Raw genomic sequence first — 20,257 nt, 5'->3', positions numbered from 1 at the left:
GTTGATTTTCATATTGTACTCTCCCAAGTGCTTAGTACAGCGTGCTGCTCACAGTAAGCGCTCGATAAATACGATTGACGGAATGAATGAGTGAACCTTCCTCTCCGGCTCTGGCTGCTGCCAGACCAACACTGTCAGCGTAGTAGCATGGCGTAGTGGATAGAGCAGGGAGTTAGAAGGTCGTGGGTTCTAATCCTGGCTCCTCCACTTGTCTGCTGTGTGATCTTGGTCAAGTCACTTCACTTCTCTGCACCTCAGTTATAATACTGATGGTATTTGTTAAGTGCTTACTGTGCCAAGCGCTGTTCTAAGCACTGGGGTAGATACGATGGGAAGCAGCGTGGCTCAGGGGAAAAGAGCCTGGGCTTCGGAGTCAGAGGTCATGAGTTCGACTCCCGGCTCTGCCACTTGTCAGCTGTGTGACTGTGGGCAAGTCACTGAACTTGTCTGTGCCTCAGTTACCTCATCTGTAAAATGGGGATTAACTGAGCCTCACGTGGGACAAGCTGATTACCCTATATCTACCCCAGCGCTTAGAACAGTGCTCTGCACATAGTAAGCGCTTAACAAATACCAACATTATTAAGGTAATGGGATTGTCCCACGTGGGGCTCACAGTCTTAATCCCCGTTTTCCAGATGAGGCCTAGAGAAGTGAAGTGACTTGCCCAAAGTCACTTAGCTGATAAGTGGCGGAGCCAGGATTAGAACTCACGACCTCTGCCTCCCAAGTCAGTGCTCTTTCCACTAAGCCAAGCTGCTTCTAAAAATCTGCATCTGCATCTGTAAATTCTGCATCTGTAAAATGGGAAGTGAAATCAGGAGCCCCTTGTGGGGCAGGGACTGTGTCCAACACAATTTGCTGGTATCCACCCCAGTGCTTAGTACATAGTAAGCACTTAACAAATATCACAGTTGTTACTATTTATTATTTTTATTATTATTATTATTATTGCCCTCATCTGCCTCCCAGCCTAACCAAGCTGCCCCCAGGCTGTCACGCCAGAATCCCCGTTCCCTTCCCTGTCCACCAATCCTGTTGTATTGTCCTCTCCCAAGAATTTAGTACAGCACTCTGCACACAGTAAGTGCTCAATAAATACCACTGATGGATTGACTGATTGACTCACTCCTCTTCCTTTTTCCCTAGGACCACCTAGCAGTGTAGACCGATCTGTGTTGCAGCTCATGAATTCCAAGTCACCATTACCTGTGGCCAGCGACCCCAGCTCATCTCCTTAACCTAGGAAAACCCTCCCTTGACCCCACGGCTCTCTCCGGTTATTGCCCCATCTTCCACCTACCAGTCCTCTCCGAACTCCTAGAGCTACTTGTCTACGCTTTCATTCATTCAATCGTATTGATTGAGTGTTTACTGTGTGCAGAACACTGTACCAAGGGCTTGGGAGAGTACAATATCTCAGTAAAGAGTGACATTCCCTGCCCACAACGAGTTCACAGTCTAGAGTGGGGGAAACAAACATCAGTAGAAATAAATCAATAATAGATATGTACTCGTGTGCTGTGGGGCTGGGATGGGGGAAGAGCAAAGGGAGCAAGTCAGGGCGACGCAGAAGGAAGAGAAGAAGAAAGGAGGGGCTTAGTCTGGGAAAGCCTCATGGAGGAGATATGAAGCGGGGGAGAGTGATTGTCTTTTGGATGTGAGGAGGGAGGCCATTCCAGGCCAGAGGCAGGATGTGAGCTAGGGGTCGGCAGTGAGAGGGGTGAGATCGAGATACAGTGAGATGGTTAGCATTAGAGGAGCAAAGCTTATGGGCTAGGTTGTAGAAGGAGAGAAGTGAGGGGAGGTAGGAAGGAGCAAGGTGCTTGACTGCTTGAGGCAGAATGAAGTATGGACAGTCTTCTAGACTGTGAGCCCCTTGTTGAGTAGGGATTTGTCTCTATTGGTTGCCGAAATGTACTTTCCAAGCACTTAGTACAGTGCTCTGCACACAGTAAGCACTCAATAAATATGACTGACTGAATGAATGAAGTAGGCAGAAACAGGAGGCTGGGAGGTCAGCAAGGAGACTGATGCAGTAATCCAGGAGGGATAGGATGAGTGACTGTAAGCAGCGTGGCTCAGTGGAAAGAGCCCCGGCTTGGGAGTCAGAGGTCATGGGTTTGAATCCCGGCTCTGCCACTTGTCAGCTATGTGACTGTGGGCAAGTCACTGAACTTCTCTGTGCCTCAGTTACCTCATCTGTAAAATGGGAATGAAGACTATGAGCTTCACGAGGGACAACCTGATTACCCTGTGTCTACCCCAGCGCTTACAACAGTGCTCGGCACATAGTAAATGCTTAACAAATACCAACATTATTATTATTATTACTGTGGTAGCAGTTTGGATGGAGAGGAAAGGGCAAATTTTAGCGATGTCGTGAAGGTGGAACTGACAGGAGTTAGCCATAGATTGAATATGTGGGTTGAATGAGAGAGAGGAGTCAAGGAAAACGCCAAGGTTATGGGCTTGTGAGACAGGAAGGATGGTGGTGCCATCTACAGTGATGGGAAAGCCAAGGGGAAGACAGGGTTTGGGTGGGAAGATAAGGAGCCCTTATTAAGTTTGAGGTGATGAGAGGACATCCAAGTAGAGATGTTTTGAAGGCAGGAGGAGAGGTGAGACAGGAGAGAGGAAAAGAGATCAGGGCTGGAGATGCAGATTTGGGTATCATCTGCATAGAGGAGGTAATTGAAGCCATGGGAGCGAATGAGTTCTCCAAGGGAGTGGGTGGAGATGGAGAATAGAAGGGGACCCAGAACTGAACCTTGAGGGAACCCCACTGTTAGGGGGTGGGAGGCAGAGGAGGAGCCCGTGAAGGTGACTTAGAACGAATGGCCAAAGAGATAAGAGGAGAACCAGGAGAGGATGAGTCAGTGAAGCCAAAGTTGGTTAAAGTATCAAGGAGAAGGGGATGGTCCACAGTGTCAAAGACAGCTGAAAGGTAGAGGAGGATTAGGATGGAGTGGGGGCTGTAGAATTGGGCAAGAAGGAGATCATTGGTGACCTTTGAGAGGGCGGTTTCTGTGGAGTGAAGAGAGAGGAAGTCAGATCGGAGGGGGTCAAGGAGAGTACTGGAGGAGAGAAACTGGAGACGGTGGATGTAGACAACTCGCTTAAGAAGTTTGGAGAGGAATGGTAGGAGGGAAATGTCTCCACTTCCTCTCCTCCAGTTCTCTCTTTGACATCCTCCATAACCTTAACCTAACTTTAACCCTAACCTCTTCACTCTTTTTTTATGGGTATTTGTAAAACACTTAGTATGTTCCTTGCACTGTACTACGTACTGGAGACCCGGGGTAATTAGGTCAGGCACAGTTTATGTCCTACATGGGGGCTCACAGCCTCAATCCCCATTTTAAAGATGAGGTAACAGAGAAGTTAAGTGACTTGGCCAAGGTCACACAAAAGGTACATGGGAGAGCCAAGTTAGAATCCAGATCTTCAGACTTGCAGGCCCAGGCTGTCTGCACTAGGCCATGCTGCTTCCCCACTTCACAGGAACTGTTCTCTCTAAGGTCACCAATGACCTCCTTCGTGCCATAACTGAAACAGCCTCTATTTCAACCGAATCCTTCTCGACCTTTCAGCTGCTTTTTCACTGTGGACCAAATCTTCTCACCAGTTGCATTATCCAACCTTGACTTGGCTGACACTGTCCTCTCCTGGTTCTCTTCCTAACTCTCTGGCTGCTCCTTCTCATTCTCTTTCATGGATCCCTCCTCTACCTCCCGCCCCCTAACAGTGGAAACCCCTCAAGGTTCTTCTATTCGCCATCTACACTTACTCCCTTGGAGAACTTATTCACTCCCACAGCTGCAATTCCCATCTCTATGTGGATGATTCTCAAATCTCCCTCTCTGGCCCTGATCTCTCGCCTTCTCTGCAGTCTCGCATTTCCTCCTGCCTTCAGGACATCTCTATTTGGATGTCCTGTCAACCCCTCAAACAATGCATCCAAAACAGAACTCCTCAGCTTCCCACCCATACCCTGTCCTCCCCTTGGTTTTCCCATCCCTGTAAACAACACCATCATCCTGTGACCTTGGCATTATCCTCAACTAATCTCTCATTCCATCTACATATTCACTCAGTCACTAAATCCTGTTGGTTCTACCTTCATAGCAGTGCTAAAATCTGCCCTTTCCTCACCATCCAAATTGCTACCTCTCTGATGTAAGCACTTATCCTATCTTGCCTTGATTACTGCATCAGCCTTCTTGCTTACCTCCCTGCCTCCTGTCTCTCCCCACTCCAGTCCATACATCACTCTGTTTCCTGGATCATTTTTCTACAAAACCTATCAGGCGTCGTTTTCCCACTCCTCAAGACCCTCCAGTGGTTGCCCTTCCACCTCTGCATCAAACAGAAACTCCTCACCATCAGCTTTAAAGTTCTCAATCCTCAGCTTCCTGCCAGAGTCACCTGAGAAGCTCACTGTGGGCAAGGTGTCTGCCAACTTTGTTATATTGTCCTCTCCAAAGCATTTAGTCCAGTGCTCTGCACACAATAAGCGCTCAATAAATACCACTGATTGATCAGGGCCCACAGAGCTGCCATGCCATGGCTTCCCATGACCCATAAAATAAAAAGCCCCATTTCTCCCTCCCCACCTTCCTTTTGCCCCTTCCTCTCCCTCTTCCCCCCTTTCCTTCTTTTCCTCACTTCCTTCTTCACTCCTTTCCTTTTTTTCCCCTTCCTTCTCTCTTCCCCCCTCCACCCCCAACTTGTTCCTCCCCTTTCCCTCCCTGCTAGTGTGGGTACAGACCACATGAGAGCCCTTGGCCACGGACACAAATAGACATCGCTTTTTTGACTTGCCCCATGAATTCCATGGGGACTTTGGTCAAATTCCAGGATGCTCCTGTTCAGGGAACCGTTGCCAATTTATTTCTCTGTTTATGCCTGCAGGATCATTAGCAACTTTTTCTTGTTTCCTCTCAGAATATTAAATGGTTCCCACATAGCCTAAAAATTAGTCGATCAGCTTGTTAGGATGTATTTTAACTGCCGGTTCCTTGGAACTGAAGGAGAAAATGCAGGCAATTTTGTTTGCGCGGCGTTTGTGATTGGGAGCTGCCTATTGAAAGATGGGTCACGTCAGAGTAATGAGGGAGTGTAATATCTTAGCTTGCATCAATATGGAAATAATAGTGCTGTCTGATAGACAGACCTGACGCTAAGGCGGCCCAGAGCCTTCATTATGCATTCGCGCTCTGATTATGGAAAAATCGTGGGTATTCTCTTACAGGAATACACATTATCAATCACTCGGCGCCAATTATAGCAGAATGGGATCACGCCTACCCGACCCCAGGCCCCTGAGGACGGAACGGCACCCAAGTAGACAGACGGCTCTGAGACGCCAGGGGTGTTTCCGTTTCCTGCCAGTCGCTTGGATTCATTAGGCGACCGGGAAGACTTTGGTATGACGCCACCAGACCGCCTAGGATCCGTGGCGTGAATTGAATCAGGGAACCAACAAGGCCCTCAAAAACCCTCTGTGTGTCTCAGTGGGGGCGACAAGCCAGCCTCACGTCCTTTTCCGACAGGAAAATTGAAAATGGGATGAGTAGAGTGCAAAGGTTTTGCCTAAAAGAGACAGTTCTATCGTAATAGTAGACAGTAGGAGTCCTGAACGGCCCTCGGCATAAAATAGGGACCAGTTGAGCACTCTGCACATAGAGAAATTTAGCGGTAGTAGTCAGTGATGATATTTATTAAGTGCTTACCAAGCAGCAAGCTCTGTGCTAGGCACTGGGATAAATACTGAGAAGCAGCATGATGTAGTGGATAGAGCGTGGGTCTGGGGGTTCGAAGGTCATGGGTTCTAATCCCAGCTAGGCCACCTGTCTGCTCTGTGACCACTTAACTTCTCTGGGCCTCAGTTACCTCATCTGTAAAATGGGGATTAAGACTGTGAGCCTCATTTGGGACAACCTAATCACCCTGTATCTACCCCAGTGCTTAGAACAGTGCTCTGCACATATTAAGCGCTTAACAAATACCAACATTATTATTATTATTATTATCCACTTGCCCCTCCTACAGACCCTCCTGGGGAGTCGCCTGAGGAGGACCCACTTGGGCCCTGCCTCCTGATGGAGATGGGGCTGGAATCACCGTTCCTCAAGGCCTTGGCTCTGATGTATTTGGGAAATTTCCCATGGACTCTGGAGGGAGAGGGACACCCATTACTGTCCTGCCCACTACAATCCTCCTACTCCAACCCAGCCCATACGCTTTGCTCCTGTAACACCAGCTTTCTCCCTGTATCTCCATCTCATCAATCTCGACATAGACCTCCCACGCACTTCCTGCCTCTGGCCCAGCACGCCCTCCCTCCTTAGATATGACAGACAATTTCTTCCCCCTGGCCTCGCCTCAAAGATTTCTTGAAGGCCCATCTCCTCCAAGAGGCCTTCCCTGACTAAGACCCTCCTTTCCTCTTTTCCCACTCCCTTCTGTGTTGCCTTGACCTTCTCCCTTTAGTCATCCCCCTTCCCAGCCCCACAGCCCTTATGTGCATATCTGAAATTCAATTTATTTATGTCTGTCTCCCAGGGAATGTGTCTGTTATATTGTTATATTGTACTGTCCCAAGAGCTTAGGCCAGTGCTCTGCATACAGTCAGCACTCAATAAATACAATTGACTGACTGACTGTACAGTTGTCACCCAGCCCCAAGCCTCTCCATGGTGGTTTGGGCGGAGTGAAAAGGGTGGATTTTAGCGATGTTGAGAAGGCAAGACTGTCAGGATTTGGTGATGGATTGGATATGTGGGTTGAATGAGCGAGCGGAGTCAAGGATGTAGCCAAGGTTCTGGGCTTGTGAGATGGGAAGGATGGTTGTGCTGTCTACAGTCATGGGAAAGTCATGGAAAAGACAAAGTTTGGGTGGGAAGACAAGGAGCTCTTTCTTGGACATGTTGAGTTTGAGGTGGCGGGAGGACATCCAGGTGGAGACATCCTGAAGGCAGGAGGAGATGCGAGACTGGAGAGAGGGAGAGAGATCAGGGGAGATCTCCCTTGTTAAGTGCTTACTATATAACAAACACTGTTGTAAGTGCTGGGGTAGATGCAAGTCAATCAGTTTGGAAACAGTCCCTTTTTCACACTGGGCTCATGCTCTTAATCCCCATTTTTCACAGGTGAGATAAATGAGGCCCAGAAAAATAAAGTGACTTCCCCAAGGAAGATCCAAGATTCGAACCCAGGTCCTCCTGACTCCCAGGCCCGGGCTCTACTCACTAAGCCACACTGCTTCCCTTCTAGGAAGGCAAGGACCCTTTAAACAGAGACTTGACACAGACTAGATAGCACTCATTACTACGCCCTAGGATGGATGGAATTCGAAGTCAGTTTTATTGATTGGATTAAATGCCGACTCAGCCAGAAAAGGAATTACAATCAAATTAATGTGGGACAAAAAATACAGAGGCTTTTAGGCCTAATTATTAGTCAGTGTCCAGATTTTGCTGAAAAATTCCATTAACTAAACAAAGTCTGGATAGATTTCTTTAGAAAATGTGGAGCTGGCAGATTTAATTTATTTATTAATTTTCCAAGATGATTTCATCATCTGTGTATCGTGCATGACTGTTTGACATATTAAACAGTTGGAGGTCCAACCCCCACAAATACAGGCTGGGAGGATGACTAGTCATGCATTCCTAGGGATTTTCTGAGCCTCTACTTTTTATTCCTCCATCCACTATTTTTAAATAATTGCAGTCTGTCTGTCTCCCCCATTAGATAATAAACTCCTTGAGGGGAGGAGATATATATCTTGTTTCTGTTACATGCTCTCAAGTGCTAAGTACAGAGCTTAGCATTCCATAGACAATCGATAAATATGAAGGGGGAAGGATCGGCTCTTTCTACTCCTGCCTGCTGGGATATTCGCTGACTGCTTTGATGATGTTCAAACTTCGCATCAGAAGTTTGTCTTTGTGTCTAAGGATGTTTGCTTGTATATTCTAGATGTTTGTGTCTGTAAGTCAAGCGCTTCGTACCGTGCTCTGGGTATAGTAAGCGCTCAATAAATATTGATTGATTGTATTTAAGTTTCTTTATCCAGAGCTGTTGAACCACTCCGATCTGGTCGATTTCCCTCTCTTTACTCTCCCTTAGAATATTCATCCAAATCAATCAGTCAGTGGTATTTATTGAGTGCTTACTGTGTGCAGAGCACTGGACTAAGCGCTCGGAAGAGTGGAACGCAATAGAGTTGGTAGGCACATTCCCTGTCCACAAGGAGCTTAGAGTCTAGAGGGGGAGACAGACATTACTATGAATTCCATTTGGAGAGTCTGGGAAATATCTGGAGGCTCCATGGACTTGGTCCTGGCTCCTGGCTCCTGGCTCCCTCATCCCGAGGGACGGCATCCCCGAGATTCCCGTGGGGTGGCCCAGACTTCCCGACCCAGACTTGCCCTGTGTTGGGTGGGGAGGAGGAGGTGGGGAAAGGGGGGGAGAAGGAAGAGGAGGAAGAGGAGGAGGGGGAGAATGATAATGATAGTAATTCTTATTACTGTGGTATTGGTTAAGCGCTTACTGTATGCCAAGCACTATACTAAGCCGTGCAGGGAAGCAGCGTAGAGTAGTGGATACAGCACAGGCTTGGGAGTCTGAAGGTCACGGGTTCTAATTCCACCTCTGCCACTCGTCTGCCATGTGACCTTGGGCAAGTCACTTCACTTCTCTGGGCCTCGGTTACCTCATCTGTGAAATGGAGAGGGAGACCGTGAGCCCCGCGTGGGACAACCCGATTTGCTTCTATCCACCCCAGTGCTTCAGGACATTGCTTGGCACACAGTAAGTGCTTAACAATTATTACTGCTAAGTGCTGGGGGGTGCTACAAGAGAATACAAGGGAAGCAGCATGGTTTAGTGGAAGGAACATGGATTTGGGAGTCAGAGATCATGGGTTCTAATCCTGGCTCTGCCACTTGTCAGCTTTGTGACTTTGGGCAAGTCACTTAACTTCTCTGTGCCTCACTGACCTCATCTGTACAATGGGGATGAAGACTGTGCACCCCACGTGGGACAACCTGATTACCTTGTATCTACCCCAGCGCTTTGACACTATGCTTGGCACATAGTAAGTGCTTAACAAATACCATTAATATCATTATTATTATTATTATCATTGTTACAAGCAAATTGGGTCGGACCAGTCTCAGTACCTGTTCCTGCTCACGGTCTCAATCCCCATTTGACAGATGAGGTAACTGAGGCACAGAAAAGTGAAGTGACCTGCCCGAGGTCACCCAGCAGACAAGAGGTAAAGCTGGGATTAGAACCCATGACTCTTTGGACTCCCAGGCCAGAATCTATCTAATAGGCCATGCTGCTTCCCTAGTAAGGGAGAAGAGGAAGGAGAGGAGGAAGGAAGAGGAGGGGGAGCGGTGGGGAGAGGTGAGGCTCTGGAGGCACCGCTGTGGTTTCCATGGAGGGATGGGACAGAGTGGGACTCCCATCCGCTTGGGATGCAGGGCGGTGGTACCACTTGTCCCTCTCTTCCCTCTGGCCCTCAGGACCCCCCGCCCCCCAATCCTGGAGGGAGGCCCTTCCCATCCAGAGGAGATTCTGGGGGCTGGAGACCTTCCTGCAGGTGCTGGCAGGGGTCTCTTCCATTCATTCCTTCATTCATTCATTCATTCAATAGTATTTATTGAGCGCTTACTATGTGCAGAGCACTGTACTAAGCGCTTGGGATGAACAAGTCGGCAACAGATAGAGACAGTCCCTGCCGTTTGACGGGCTTACAGTCTAATCGGGGGAGACGGACAGACAAGAACAATGGCACTAAACAGCGTCAAGGGGAAGAACATCTCGTAAAAACAATGGCAACTAAATAGAATCAAGGCGATGTACAATTCATTAACAAAATAAATAGGGTAACGAAAATATATACAGTTGAGCGGACGGGTACAGTGCTGTGGGGATGGGAAGGGAGAGGTGGAGGAGCAGAGGGAAAAGGGGAAAATGAGGCTTTAGCTGCGGAGAGGTAAAGAGGGGATGGCAGAGGGAGTAGAGGGGGAAGAGGAGCTCAGCCTGGGAAGGCCTCTTGGAGGAGGTGATTTTTAAGTAAGGTTTTGAAGAGGGAAAGAGAATCAGTTTGGCGGAGGTGAGGAGGGAGGGCGTTCCAGGACCGCGGGAGGACGTGACCCAGGGGTCGACGGCGGGATAGGCGAGACCGAGGGACGGCGAGGAGGTGGGCGGCAGAGGAGCGGAGCGTGCGGGGTGGGCGGTAGAAAGAGAGAAGGGAGGAGAGGTAGGAAGGGGCAAGGTGATGGAGAGCCTTGAAGCCTAGAGTGAGGAGTTTTTGTTTGGAGCGGAGGTCGATAGGCAACCACTGGAGTTGTTTAAGAAGGGGAGTGACATGCCCAGATCGTTTCTGCGGGAAGATGAGCCGGGCAGCGGAGTGAAGAATGATGATGGTAGTTGTTAAGCGCTTACTATGTGCAGAGCACTGTTCTAAGCGCTGGGGTAGACACAGGGGAATGAGGTTGTCCCACGTGGGGCTCACAGACTTCATCCCCATTTTACAGATGAGGTAACTGAGGCACAGAGAAGTGAAGCGACTTGCCCACAGTCACACAGCTGGCAAGTGGCAGAGCCGGGATTTGAACTCATGACCTCTGACTCCAAAGCCCGGGCTCTTTCCACTGAGCCACGCTGCTTCTCTAATAGAATAGACCGGAGCGGGGCGAGAGAGGAGGAAGGGAGGTCAGAGAGAAGGCTGACACAGTAGTCTAGCCGGGATATAACGAGAGCCCGTAATAGTAAGGTAGCCGTTTGGGTGGAGAGGAAAGGGCGGATCTTGGCGATATTGTAGAGGTGAAACCGGCAGGTCTTGGTAACGGATAGAATGTGTGGGGTGAACGAGAGGGACGAGTCAAGGATGACACCGAGATTGCGGGCCTGCGGGACGGGAAGGATGGTCGTGCCATCCACGGTGATGGAGAAGTCTGGGAGCGGACCGGGCTTGGGAGGGAAGATGAGGAGCTCAGTCTTGCTCATGTTGAGTTTTAGGTGGCGGGCAGACATCCAGGTGGAGACGTCCCGGAGGCAGGAGGAGATGCGAGCCTGAAGGGAGGGGGAGAGGACAGGGGACATTCAATCATATCTATTAAGAATTTACTGTACTAAGCACTTGGAAAAGTACAATGCAACAATAAAGTGACATTTCCTGCCCACAGTGAGCTCACAGTCTCGAAAGGGCAGGGGCAGCTCCAGTGGAAGCTCACTGTGGGCAGGGAATGTGTCTGCTACAGTGTTCTATTGGACTCTCCCAAGGCTTAGTACAGTGCTCTGCATCCAGTAAGCGCTCAATAAATCCGATTGATTGATTGGATGGGGTGGGGAGGGCAGGGGAAGGGCTGGGGCGAGGGGCAGGTTTTTACTTCTCCAAAAGCAAATCTTGTTGAAAAGATGGGAGAGGTTCCTTGTGAAAGCAAAATGAGACCGCCTCGAGAGTTCAGACCTTCAGTTAGGGGTCACCCCGTCCCAGAGTCAGTTCGGCTTTTAGTAACACGGCATATTTTTAGTTGAGGGATGTTTAAAGGCCCGGCCAATGGTTTTAAACAACTTCAATGGCGTAAGTGAAGCCTGTTGTAACTAGATAAACAATCCATCCCCCAGTCGTATTTATTGAGTTCCTACTATGTGCAGAGCACTGTCCTTGTCAATTGGGAGAATACAACAAAGTTAGTAATCATTCAGTCACTCAAGCAGTGTGCACTTACTATGTGAAGAGCATTACACTAAGCACTTGGGAGAGTATAATACAACCGAGTTGGTAGACAAGTTTCCTGCCCACAAGGAGATGACAGTCTAGAGGGGGAGATAGACATTAATTGGATTCAGCAATTTCTGTGGGATCCAGGGGCGGGTTGGTGAATGGATAGATTTTTTTCTGAGAGATTTCTCTTTATTATAACTGACAGAGGTTCGGAGGCAGGGCGACAGAGTATACAGGTAATAAAAGTGAAACACCAGGTGTTTTAAGATAACTACTACTCCCGCTCCTTTGCCTGACAGATACCAAGTCAGAGGCACGCAGCGGAGCGTGCTGAGTCAAAGAGATGTCCTTTCTTTTTCGGAGAGGAAGAGAGAGCCAGAAATGAGAATGGAATTGTGGAGAGGGAAGGAACATCAGGAGAAGGGAGGATTCACACTTGGATTTTCCTCCTTTATTTCCCCCTCCCTCATCCCCAAAGCCGTTTATGTTCATATCTGTCATTTATTTGTTATATCAATGTCTGTCTCCCCCTTTAGACTGTAAGCTCATTGTAGGCAGAGAATGTGCCTACCAACTTTCTAGTACTTAGTAATGTGCTCTGCACATGGGAAGCCCTTAGTAAATACCACTGACTGATTGATGGGAAGAACAAGGATGGCGTCTTCAGCTCACTGAGGAGAGCGGGGGAGAGAGGGAAGGAACGAGCCGATCGTCTGACCAGAGTGGTGTGAAGACGGTCACAAGCGGTTAGTCGGTCAGTCAGACAGTCAATCATATTTATGGAAGTCTTGCGGGGCACAGAGAGCTGTACTATTGGAAAGAGCCTGGGCTTGGGAGTCGTAGGTCATGGGTTCGAATTCCGGCTCCGCCGTTTGTCAGCTGTGTGACTGTGGGCAAGTCACTTAACTTCTCTGTGCCTCAGTTACCTCATCTCTAAAATGGGGATTAAGACTCTGAGCCTCGGGTGGGTCAACCTGATTACCCTGTATCTACCCCAGCACTTAGAACAGTGCTCTGCACGTAGTAAACGCTTAACAAATACCAACATTATTATTATTATTGCTAATGCTTGGGCGAGTACAATATAACAGACGCATTTCCTGTCTGCAAAGAGCTTCCAGTCTAGAGAGGGAGACAGATATCAATACAAATAAATGAACATATAATAAATAACAACAATGACAAATTAATATATAATATAATGACAAATGAATATAATAAGCAGGATAAACAAACGACCAGCTCCCGAGAGCACAGCAGCTGCCACTCAACCCTCCGATGGTTCCCAGTCATGAAATGTGACCCTGGCATCCATGCTCCCAGCAGCAGAGATGACCCTTATTGTCGCTCCGAGCCTGCATCAGACGGTTGTGCTTTCCTTCATCAGAGGGAGTCCAAAGCTCACAGAGACACCGTCATGGCTGCGTGGCGAGGGGAGGCTGACGAGGAAGAGCCCGCGAAGCGTTTTCTGAATGTCCATGACCTATTCAGAGCTGAGAATCCGGGCCCGTGCAAACCTCCCTATCCTCTGTGGCAAAGGAGCAGTGTGGCCTACTGGGCAGAGACCGGACCTAGCAGTCAGAAGGACCTGGGTTTTAATCCTGGCTCTGCCACTTGTCTGCTGTGTGACCTTGGGCAAGTTACTTAACTTCTCTGGGCCTCAGTCACCTCATCTGTAAAATGGGGATTAAGACCATGAACCCCTTGTGGGACATAAACTGTGTCCAGCCTGATTAGCTTGTATCTATCCCTGAGTTACTACAGTTCCTGGAACAGAGTAAGCGATTGACAAATACCATTCAAAAAATAAATAAATAAAATAGAAACAATTGCAAATTCAACCTGGGCACTGGAGCCAGGCAGCTTAACGCTTCCTTTTTTTAAAAGCTACAGAAGGTGTCATTCGTTACAATAAACTATGTCAATACCTCCAAAAATCATTTCTGCACATTAGCATTTCATTAATTCAACAGGAAATACTCTTCCACTTTCCCCCCTTCTCCTGCCCCTTTTGTTTAAAATAAATTAGAAAGTCGAACTTAACAATAATAATAATAATTATGGTCTTTGTTAAGTGCTTATTGTGTGCTAGGCACTGTTCCAAGCTCCGGGGTAGATGATGGTATCTGTTAAGCGCTTTCTATGTGCCAGGCACTGTACTAAGTGTTGGGGTGGATACGAGCAAATCAAGTTGGACACAGTCCCCGTCCTATGTGGGGCTCACAGTCTTACTCCTCATTTTACAGATAAAGGAACTGAGGCTCAGAGAAGTGAAGTGACTTGCCCAAAGGTCACACAGCAGACAAGTGGCAGATCCGGGATTAGAACCCATGACCTTCCGACTCCCAGGCCTGGGCTCTATCCGCTAATCCATGCTGCTTCCTCGAGTTGCCTTTTCCTCTATGGCTTCAGGCGTAAAAAAGTATCTCGATTTTGGGGTTGAGGTTGGAAGCATAAGGCATACGAAGTCTGGGGAAAGCCAAGCAACAGAAAGCAGACAAAAACAGAAATCATTTCTCTCAGGAATGTTTGGGGCTTGAGGGGAGAAGACCCCTTCTCCTGTTAAACTCTGCTAATGGCCTTCCTTCTCGATAATGCAATTCGTTCTTACCATTGTGGCTATCAATCCATCGGTGGTATTTATTGAGGACACACTATGGGCAGGGCACTGAACTAACCTCTTGGAAGAGTCCAATAGAACAGTTGGTAGACAAGGAGCTGACAGTCTATCAGTCCATCAGTGGTATTTATTGAGCGCTGACTGTGTGCCTAATACTATTCTAAGCACTTGAGAGAGTCCACTACAACAGTCGACAGACACTTTCCCAGTCCACAATGAGCTTGGGCCCGATTTGTCTCACTTTTCCTTGGATTTTCCAACCCACCTTCTAATAAGGAGCAACACATGAAAATAAAACCCATCGTAAACTGTCTTGTTTGGTAACGCAATGGTCGAAGGATTTTTTGGGTCTGTTTCGTTTTTCGCACGCATCTGCCTTGGGACATCATCTTAGCAGGTAATTTGAGTCTTCCAACAGCCAGCGGTATATTTCCTGTTGCATTTCCCATTGAAACACTAATAACATCCTCCCTTAAGTATATTCATTTTCTACATCCTGAACAGGAGATTGAGCGGTTTTCAAGCAGCTATACTGGGACGTACTCTCGCTAACAGAAGATAACCCTTTATCGGGTTTCATGAGGCGACGATTCCGTTTTATTATAATTCGGGGGGTTCCACAGTTTCCAGCCATTAGAGCAATTCTGTTGAATTTGCGTTGAAATGGCTTATTTGGAAACAATGAGTCATTCAGATGAGTTGGCTGTCATTCAAATAGCGCAAGTAATTCTTCTATTTGTATTTAAAATCTGCTATAATTTATTCAGCTGTCAGTCAGCCTTGGGAAGAGGGTGGATTGTGGGAGGGGGAGGACTGAATGGGGAAAATGAGCCCCATTCAGGCGGTGGGACAACTGTTTAGCACGAGGAAGATTTTTCCTTAGGGCGCAGCGTGGGTAGCGAAGCAGTGCGGCTTAGTGGAAAGAGCAAGAGGAAAGGCTTGGGAGTCAGAGGGCTGGGTTCAAATCCAGGCTCTGCCACTTGTCTGCTGGGTGACCTTGGGCAAGTCACTTAACTTCTCTGTGCCTCAGTTACCTCATCTGTAAAATGGGAGTTAAGACTGTGAGCCTGTGTGGAACAACCTGATTACCTTGTATCTAAAAGCCCCGTGTGGAACAACCTGATTACCTTGTATCTACCCCAGTGCTTAAAACAGTGCTTGACACATAGTAAGCACTTAAATACCATAATTATTATTATTATCGTTAATAGGACATTTGTTGAGCACTTACCTCGTGCACCTGATTTCCCAGTAATTATTACTATTAGTTATTATAATAATAACAACAATAGACGAGGAAGAAGAAAACTGATGGAAGAAGTCCATCAATGGTATTTATTGAGCACTTACTGTGTGCAGACCACTGAACTAAGTGCTTGGGAGAGATCAATAGATCAGTCCAACAGAGTGGGTAGACACGTTCCTTGCCCCTAATGAGCTGACAGTTGAGAGAAGGCCATTTGACTGGGCCTTGGGGGACTAATTAGGGGAGACCCATGGGGGAGTTGGACCACCTGGAGCGTGATGGTCGGAGGAAGGGGAACACGATGAAAATAACTGTGGCATTTGCTAAGCGATTACTATGTACCAGGCACTGTACTAAGTGCTGGGGGAGATACAAGCAAATCGGGTTGGACACATCCCCCGTCCCAAGTGGGGATCCCAGTTTCAATCTCCATTTTACAGATGAGGGAACTGAGGGCCAGAGAAGTAAAGTGACTTGCTCCAAGTCACACAGCAGACAAGTGATGGAGCCAGAATTAGAACCCATGACCTTCCGACCCCCAGGCCCGGGGTCTGTTCATGGCACAAGGCTGATCTGGTTGATTTTGGGGGAAGGACGTTGGGGGCAAGAGGAGATGTGTGAGTGAGGCGTTAGAGACTGCAGGGGGGCTTGCTCAAGCGGGGACAATGCAACAAAGTTCTAAGGACATGTGGAAGCTTCCTGAGGGCAGGGATCTGGTCTACTGACTCTATTGTCCACTCCCAGGAGCTCAGCACAGTGCTCTACACACATTAGACTGGAAGCTCCTTGAGGGCAGGGGTTGTACCTACTAACTTATTATAATAATAATAATAGTACTTGTGAAGTGCTTATTATGTGCCAAGCACTGTTCTAATCACTGAAGTAGATACAAATTAATCAGGTTGGACACAGTCCCCGTTCCACATGGGACTGACACCCTTAATCCCCATTTTACAGACGAGGGAATTGAGGCCCAGAGAAGTGAAGTGACTTGCCTTAGGTCACACAGCAGACATGTGGTAGAGCCAGGATTAGAACCCAGATTAGAACCCTTCTGACTCCCAGGCCTCTGTTCTATCCCCTAAGCCAAGCTGCTTCTCATAACTGTGGATGGCACTACCATCCTTCCCATCTCACAAGCCCACAACATTGGTGTCATCCTTGACTCTGCTCTCTCTTTCACCCCACACATCCAATCCGTCATCAAAACCTGCCGGTCTCACTTCACAACATCGCCAAGATCCGCCCTTTCCTCTCCACCCAAACTGCTACCTTGCTGGTCCAAGCTCTCATAATATCCCCACTGGATTATTTTGTCAGCCTCCTTTCTGACCTCCCATCCTCCTGTCTCTCCTCGCTTCAGTCTATACTTCACTCCGCTGCCCGGATCATCTTTCTACAGAAGGACTCTGGGCATGTCACTCCCCTCCTCAAAAACCTCCAGTGGTTGCCTATCAACCTTAGCATGAAGCAAAAACTCCTCACTCTTGGCTTCAAAGCTGTCCATCACCTCGCCCCCTCCTACCTCACCTCCCTTCTCTCCTTCTACAGCCCACCCCGAACACCTCGCTCCTCTGCCACCTCCTCACTGGGCCTTGTTCTCGTCTGTCCCGCTGACGACCCCTCGCCCACGTCCTACCTCTGGCCTGGATTGCCCTCCCCCCTCACCTCTGCCAAACTGACTCTCTTCCCCTCTTCGAAGCCCTACCGAGAGCTCACCTCCTTCAGGAAGCCTTCCCAGACCGAACCTTCCCTCTCCCTCCCTCTCCTCCCCGCCTCCCCTCCCCATTCCCCCACTCCCTCCCTCCGCTCTACCCCCTTCTCCTCCCCACAACTCTTGGGTATATTTGTATGCATTATTTATTCCTCAATTTATTTTATTAGGGATGTGTATATATCTATGATTCTATTTTGATGGTATTGATGCCTGACGACTTGTTTGGTTTAGCTGTCTGCCTCCCCCTTTTAGACTGTGAGCCCATTGTTGGGCAGGGATTGTCTCTATCTGTTGCCGAACTATGCGTTCCAAGCACTTAGTACAGTGCTCTGCACAGGGTAAGCGCTCAATAAATACGATTGAATGAATGAACTAACTCTTTAGTTCTCTCTCTCAAGTGCTCAGTCCAGTGGTCTGAACACAGTGGACTGGTAGCTCCTTGGGGGAAGAGATCGCATCTACTAACTCTATTGTACTCTCCTTCCACTCCACTCAGCACAGTGCTCTGCACACAGTAGACCACTAAGCTGCTCGAGGGCAGGGATTGTGTCTTGTTATTCTAGAGGCAACATGACTTATTGGAAAGAGTGGGGGCCTGGGAGTCAGGAGATCTGGGTTCATTCGTTTGTATTTATCGAATACACTTACTGAATGTGGACTGCTGAGAGCTAAACACTGTTCTAATCCTGGCTCTGCCAGTACCTGCTGGAAAGCCACTTCGCTTCATATTATGCTCTCCCAAGCACTTAGTAGAGTCCTCTACACTGAAAGCTCACTGTGGGCAGGGAATGTGTCCGTTATATTGTTACACTGTCCTCTCCCAAGTGCTTAATTCAGTGGTCTGGATGCAGTAAGAGGTCAATAGATACGATTGACTGCCTGACTGACTCTAGACCTCAGCTTCCTCATCTGTAAAATGGGGATTCGATACCTGTTCTCCTCTCCTACTTAGCCTGTGAGCCCCATGTGGGACAGGCCCCGAGTCTGACCTGATAATCTTGAATCTACCCAAGTACCTATTGCTGTGCTTGGTACAGAGCAAACCTTTACAAATACCGTGAGTATTATTATTTTTGAACTCTCCCAAGCATTGCACCCAGTAGATCCTGGGATCCTTGAAGTCAGGGGATCGTGTTTACTTTATTGAATTTTTCCAAGTGCTCAGTACAGTGCTCCGCACAGGGTAGACTCTAAGTTTCCTGAGGGGAGAGCTGTGGTGTCTACTAGTACTATTGTACTCTCCCAAGAGCTTAGTAGAGTGCTCTGCACACAGTAAATGCTCAATAAATCTGACTGACTGAATGAATGATTGGGAACTGGAGTTTCCTAGTGGAAGTGGCTCCCTACCTCCATGACTTCCTCGCTCCTTCCCTCCCTCCCACTTTTCCTCTTTCCCTTCTCTCCTTCCACCCTTCCTGCGGGCTCCACGGTTACAGCTCCACCTCTGACAGGGAGGGGCTCCATCACATCCTCAGCCAGGCTCTGCCCCTCCCGGCCCTGCCCGTAGACTCTTCCCCAGGCTCTGCCCACTGGCTCCGAGCACTGGCTCCGAGCACCAACTCTGAGGACTGGTCAGGTCTGGACCGCAGGACGTAAAAGGAGAGTCTGCAGCGTGGGGTCCTGAGGACCCCTCTCTCTCCAGATAATTGATGGACCAGCAGCATGGCTCAGTGGAAACAGCCTGGGCTTGGGAGTCAGAGGTCATGGATTCGAATCCCCCTCCACTCTACCGAGACTGCTCTCTCTAAGGTCACCCATGACTTCCTTCTTGCCAGATCCAATGGCTCCTACTCTATTCTGTTCCTCCTCGACCTCTCAGCTGCCTTTGACACCGTCGACCATCCCCTCCTCCTCCATACCTTATCTCACCTTGGCTTCACGGACTCTGTCCTCTCCCGGTTCTCCTCTTACCTCTCTGGCCGGTCATTCTCGGTCTCCTTCGCCGGAGCCTCCTCCCCCTCCCATCCTTTAACTGTTGGAGTTCCTCAAGGGTCAGTTCTTGGCCCTCTTCTGTTCTCCATTTACACTCACTCCCTCGGTGAACTCATCCGCTCTCACGGCTTTGACTACCATCTCTACGCAGATGACACGCAGATCTACATCTCCGCCCCTGTCCTCTCCCCCTCCCTTCGGGCTCGCATCTCCTCCCGCCTCCGGGACGTCTCCGCCTGGATGTCGGCCCGCCACCTAAAACTCAACATGAGCGAGACTGAGCTCCTCATCTTCCCTCCCAAACCCGGTCCTCTCCCAGACTTCTCTATCACCGTCGATGGCACGACCGTCCTTCCCGTCTCTTGGGCCCGCAATCTCGGTGTCATCCTTGACTCGTCTCTCTCGTTCACCCCACGCGTCCTATCCGTTACCGAGACCTGCCGGTTTCACCTCTACAATATCGCCAAGATCCGCCCTTTCCTCTCCACCCAAATGGCTACCTTACTGTTACGGGCTCTCGTTATATCCCGGCTAGACTACTGTGTCAGCCTTCTCTCTGACCTCCCTTCCTCCTCTCTCGCCCCACTCCGGTCTATTCTTCACTCCGCTGCCCGGCTCATCTTCCTGCAGAAACGATCTGGGCATGTCACTCCCCTTCTTAAACAACTCCAGTGGTTGCCTATCGACCTCCGCTCCAAACAAAATCTCCTCACTCTAGGCTTCGAGGCTCTCCATCACCTTGCCCCTTCCTACCTCTCCTCCCTTCTCTCTTTCTACCGCCCACCCCGCACGCTCCGCTCCTCTGCCGCCCACCTCCTCACCATCCCTCGGTCTCGCCCGTCCCGCCGTCGACCCCCGGGTCACGTCCTCCCGCGGTCCCGGAACGCCCTCCCTCCTCACCTCCGCCAAACTGATTCTCTTTCCCTCTTCGAAACCCTACTTAAAACTCACCTCCTCCAAGAGGCGTTCCCAGACCGAGCTCCTCTTCTC

Source organism: Ornithorhynchus anatinus, chromosome 3 (genome assembly GCF_004115215.2).
Source record: "Ornithorhynchus anatinus isolate Pmale09 chromosome 3, mOrnAna1.pri.v4, whole genome shotgun sequence".
NCBI lineage: Eukaryota > Metazoa > Chordata > Mammalia > Monotremata > Ornithorhynchidae > Ornithorhynchus > Ornithorhynchus anatinus.
This window is presented reverse-complemented; position numbering follows the sequence as displayed.